The sequence below is a fragment of the Symsagittifera roscoffensis genome, chromosome 4 (assembly GCF_963678635.1).
Source record: "Symsagittifera roscoffensis chromosome 4, txSymRosc1.1, whole genome shotgun sequence".
In the NCBI taxonomy this organism is placed as follows: domain Eukaryota; kingdom Metazoa; phylum Xenacoelomorpha; order Acoela; family Convolutidae; genus Symsagittifera; species Symsagittifera roscoffensis.
The window spans coordinates 73000718-73006717 of record NC_087065.1 but is presented as its reverse complement, the minus strand read 5'-3'; the positions used below and the strand labels follow the sequence as shown (position 1 = coordinate 73006717).

The following is a 6000-nucleotide window of genomic DNA, read 5'->3' as shown; positions in this document are numbered from 1 at the left end:
AAAACTTCTGCGATAAATTTAATATAGAAATCATTTACTGCACTGTCGGAGACCACAGATCCAACGGGCTAGTGGAAAGACTAGTGTACACAATTAAATCGAAATTACTAGCAATGTCATTTGAAGTACCTAAACCATCTCTAAACAATTCGATCGAGAAAATCATCTGGAATCTGAGAATCTCAAAACAAACGGCGATCGGCTGTACTCCGTTTGAAAAGCATTTTAATAGAGTAGCGAACACTAGGTGGAAAAATCTTATGTCCAATATTGACCATTTAGATAAAGGAACGGCTATATTGTCCAAAGAGCGGGCTACTAACTGGGAACTACACGACGGGGCAGAAGATGGCTATTTGGACGAGGAAAAGGACAGTACGTCGGACCCAGAAGAAAATTTGCCATTAGCTAGGACGTTCAGCCTACTCACTATCCCGGACGACACTACCCGAACTTCAGATCCACTGGGAAAAAGAAAAGCAGTAACGGGAGGTAACTTATATAGAAAGGTGTCTAACAGGAAAAATAGGGACCCTTATTTTAATCTGGTTAAGAACGATATCATCGATTCTTCAGAGCACACAGTTACCCTCGACAACGGTCACGTTTTACGTAAATCGGATCTGGCTATAAAAGGAAAAATACTCCCAGGGCCCAAAAAGATAATAGTGAATCAGACACCCACTGGACGTAATACTCATATTCATTCGAGTTTAGCTGGGAAAAGGAAACTCTCTCCACCGAAGAAAGCTGGATCGACAACAGCCGGCCACTCGAGACAAGGCACCCCGAGAACGGAGATTATCAGATCAGGGACTAGCGCACCGACCGCGAGCTCGGCCACTCAAGACTCTCATCTTCCTTAAATCTAGATTCGTGCGACGGGATAATCGAGGTTTACTTTGACGATGTGACCAATAAAAACGTACGCCAAAACCCCCATACCGAGTCTAATCAGGGCTTAAGTATTACAGGTCATGTCGAATCCCCACTATTGAGTTCAGAAGGGACAGCGAACAACGACCCACGGGAGATTGTGGTCATACACGACGCGAATACTAGTGAAGGATCACAGGACAACCCTATTATGATAGACAGTATTCCGGAACAGACGATCAGTGTGACTCCAAAGACCCGAAATTCTAGACCACGCAGAAATGTGTGCCCCCCAAAATTTTACGGAAATCGGAGATTTATAGACGTGGTGCAAGAGAAAGACGACCTAGGGGCGCCAACTTCTGGATTCTCTCAGGCACCAGAATTTCCTACTTTCTCGGTCAACTCTCCTTCTGACCTTTTGACTCCATTAGCGGAGGTACCCCCCAGACAGATCCTAGTCGCAGAAACTACGTTGTCATGGTCTTCAAGGAACTCCCTCCCGATGGGCAGACTTGCAACGTTAACCACGAAGACTCAACTCCACGAGAATTCTTCGAACTCAAAGTTATCTTACCCGACCTCAAAGGACCCTTCATTAGAGATGGACAACTATAGTGAGATCTCATCAACTATAGATTCAGAAGTGAGAGCGAAATTGGATGAGTTTGAGAACCAATTCTTGTAATCGACATACCAATTCAAACTTAACAAAACAATTCTGTAATCCATATTTTCCGCCGGACTTTTTAATTTCACCTGTAGATACAATTGTACATGTTAATGTACATGTTGTGGATTAGTTTTATTTAGTTAGTTACCGTATTCTGTAAAAATTGTAATTCTGTATAGACACCCTGTACATTGCTACATTCTCTTTCAATTTGTGGATTTTATTTTGCCGCTGTATATTTACCCTCTGGGCGCAGTTTGTAAAATTCTTCCATTTTCTGAGGGGGAAAAAGGGTATATATAGAGTTATATAGTTAGTTTGCAATTTCATTTTTTTTCCCGGTGGGAAATGTTGTGATTTGTTTTTAGTATGTTATAAGGACCTTCGGTATTTTAATTAATACCAGTTTAGTTACGACCATCGGTCGATATGAACGGAAGTTAAGTTGTCCTTTTTAACGTTCTTAATTCAACTACTTCCTTTTAACGTTTTAACATTCAAGCTTATGTACATACCGTGTACATATATACATATAGAATTAGAATAGTTTATTAACGTCACTCCTGGAAGCACTTGTACCCATTTTTCAAAGAGCAGGAGGATTTTTTGCCGGCTTTTTTTTCAATGTGGTTATTAAAACCTCGGTTTGTTTAGGACGGTATTAAAAAACTTTCAATTGAGCTTTATTTTTGGTTTTAATAAAAACAGTTGTCTCTCCACAGTTGTTATGCTGGTAATTTTTGATCGGTGAATGTTTGTCACTTAAGAATTGTTGAGCTCTCATTGTTGTGTTTTTTTGTTTTAGTTTTTTAAATACTAAATTTGAATTCAAATTCCTAAACAAAAACTTTCCTAGTGATTAAATAAACAATTAATGAGCAAAAAATATTAATCTTTGCGGTAAAATTTTATAGTTCTGGTATCTTCCGTACCATCTGGCAGAAAATAATGGACCTTCTAAATATGATCGCAAGAATGGACCTTCTAAATATGATCGCAAGTGTGAAAAGTGAATAATATGCTGTAAAACCTTTTGTAGTATTTAAATGTTCTGCGTATCTGAAATTTGGTATATTTAGTATATTTTAATCCAAAAGTTGAAAAAAAGTTCTCGCAATTAATTCTAAAATATGCTAAAAAGGTTCCAAACACAAGAAGCACTGGAATTTTTTTTGAAATTTAAATTGGAGTTTCAAACCCTTCTTCTGATTTAAGTTTTGATATTCTAGATCATTTGCTTATTTAGCGAAACCAGACTGCTCCTTTATGAAGGCCCAGACTTGACTGTTCTGACTTACCTATAATTGGTTAACTGGTCTCGACAAATTTTTTGTAAATTTTTTGATAAAATCAATTTTTAGACTGTCAATATGAAATTTAAAGTATTAAAAATAGAGTAAAATAAGGAATTGATCATTAGCTTACCTGACTTCAACTCAGAATATTTTTGGGCGCGGAACAATTTTGCGTACTCGTGTTACGTTTTCAGCGTCTTAGATAAAATCTTCAAATTTTTCAGCGATCTTTTTACGGAGACTCGAAGCGCAATCAAAGTAATGTGTAGCACACCCGCTAATAAACACATACATTTCAATTCCATCGTTAATCTAATTTTTGTTTTCAGAAGTTGACTGGAATTAAACAACCCCAAACAAATATTTCTTACTTGCTGCAAAAGTCGAAAAAATTAAGAGAATGGATGTAACACCCATCAGAAAAACTGCCATATAAAAAGTGCCACAAAAACAGCTGAATTATGCCTTTAGCAATTAAAACTAGTTTTTCTAGTTTTTTTTAGCTGCCTTTTGGGAACCAGAAACTTCAAAAATTTTCAGCAAAAAATTTAATTTTTTTTCTAGTCATTTTTCAACATAAAATCGTTGTCCAGTTTGACTAAATTACAATGACTGTCTAATATGCTTGAATTATATTTTTACGTCAGATCCTTTTATCACGCTAAGCAGAAAAAAACTACACTAATTTGGAAAAAAAAGTTTCTAAGCCTTAGTTTTTCTAAAGACTATGGTCGAAGCATTCTGTGCTACTTGCACAGTAACCGGCTATCCTTGTTTTCTTTTGTTTTTTTTATCGTTCCGCAAATTTTTTATACGTGATTAGAACTTTTTTCTCAGGAATCCAGGAACATAAGAACAAAAAATTATGCGCCTATCCAGTGCCAAGTTTGGCCTCGTAATGGTATGCTAGTTTCTTGAGATTATTTTTTTCTTATTTTTTTTTTCACTGAAAAATGTATCAATGGCTTTATAACCAAAAAAACTGCTCTGAAATTTGCAAGATTTTGAGTAGTTTTATTGTTGCTCTAAATTTAATTTCGTAACTCCATAAAAAATCTATTTGAAGACTTTGAATCGTTTTTTCAAAGTACACAACTTTTTTGAACGTTTTAAAAAGAGAATTTAGCGTTCAGTGTCACTTATAATCAAAACTTTTGAGTATAAATATTTGAATTCTCTGGTGATGATTTGATTTTCTTCAAAATTAAATTTATGCTTTCAAATAAAAATCTGTGTCGTCAGTTTATTGTTCACGAATTAAGTTAGTTGCTAGGAACCAGGTTCAAATTTGTTTTTGAATTTCTGATTTGCTTTGAGTTATGAATTGAGACAAGACGGCTCTGGTGATATTAGAAAACTTTGCTACTCGTAATAAAGCTTTTTTAAAACCAGAATATTCATGCTCGTAATTTCTAAAGACTTCTGAATTTCAAGTTTCCATTTTATTTGAAGTTTCGTTCTCAGAAAATGGTTGACATTTTTGCAGTTTCGAAGAAATTGAACACAAATTTAAGATTTTGTTTCCTAAAACCTTTGGATAAGTTTCAAAAAAGATTGTTTGTAACAAAGAGAGAAAGGGAATAGTTTGGTCTCAATTTCAATTCATGTATTCTTTTGCGTTCATTTTCGCAGATTATTTAGCGAATTTTGATTTTGACGATTTGACATGCAAGCTAGTGTAGTTTTTTGATGTTTACAAATCAAACAATGGAAACAATAAATTCCAATAATTAGTTTCCGTTTTCGTTGACTTTTTTAATCTCTCATGGCAAGTTTTCTTTGAAGGACGTTGTTGTCAATTGAATTTGCAGATTTAAGAAACAATTTGCCAGTAGTAATTGATTTTATTGTTCAACTTTCAAAAAATTGAAGAATCTCTAGGCGTGTTGTGATTTCATTATTAAAACTATAATCTGGTGCAAAAATTCAGAGTGAGGATCGAACCTAGAATTTAATTGTTTACAAATTTGTGCGCTACACATTTTTCTAGACGCTCTTTAACTGTTCATTTTTTACTTAGCAGATTTCATTTGAGACTATACACACACTTTTTTGAATTGAGATCAGGAAAACCAATATCAGGAAACCATTTTTCCATGTTTTTTTTGTATAAACCTCAATATTTAACATTTAATATGTGGCATTGATTTTGACAGCACTCCTTTTATCATTTGTCAAAAACCATCAATAAAAACTTTCGGAGAACAATAACAGAGCAGTAGAAACATTCAAGGCTTTGCCCATTACGAGGTCAAACTGTGCAATCGCCAAACTGTGCTCTGGATAGGCGCACATTTTGGTGCGTGTATATCCTTGGAACCCAGAAACAAGTCTATTAACATGTTGAAATTCTGTCGGAACGATCAAAAGAAACACATGTTTGAAAAAAAGTTGATTAGAGCGTTCTTGTCGCGAAATTCATCTACAATTCACAAAGTACAAAGTTTGGTCTCGTAATGCTTGATATACGTGCAGTTTTTGTCGATATAACCAATAAAATCAATCCGCATTGGTTTTGTGAGTATTAATAATTACATGATTTTTTCATTAAGGTAAGGTTTTTTTTCGTGTGCTTTAAAAACGTACGCTATCTCTTATTATGGTTTCAAAATTAAACAAAGGTTTGCAGAAACTAGTAGGATTACGTCGCCTTTCCTGAATTTTGATTTCTGATTTATCTGTCAAATTTAGAGCATTAACTGTGTTCTTTAACAAATACCAGATATCATCAGAGCAATAACTAGTTAACAATTTCTCAAAAAATAAAAAAACTCCGATTAAAATGGTTAGTTGAAAGTCGAAAATATTCTGGAGAAAAAAAACTGAGCACAAATATTCGGTCACTTTCTTCGAAATAATTAAAAATTAATAATTTAATTAATAATAAATAATTGTAGTTCCTGCGAATCGCAGAGGAGCTATCAGTAGGCCTTAACAGTCCTGTCGAGGATAGTCCATTTGTATTATCTCCCCACATTCCAGACAGTGTTATTTTGCTAGCGAAGCTGTTTCCTGCGACTCAAGGCCGTTTTTTTTCGTCTAGAACTTTTTACGTGGTACCACTATTGCAGCCAAATTTGGTCAGGTTGTGGTAGACCTAAAGCTGGAGGTCAAGTGAGAGCGTGTCCTCACACACTATCATTGCCATGGAATGGG

The 6000-nt window shown here is 35.0% G+C and overlaps 1 protein-coding gene across 1 annotated transcript in view; it reads right to left on the bottom strand.

Annotated features, from left to right (window-relative positions):
• Positions 1 to 6000, bottom strand: part of LOC134845014 (spliceosome-associated protein CWC27 homolog) — a 502234-nt gene that overhangs the window by 233792 nt on the left and 262442 nt on the right. The window lies entirely within an intron of this gene.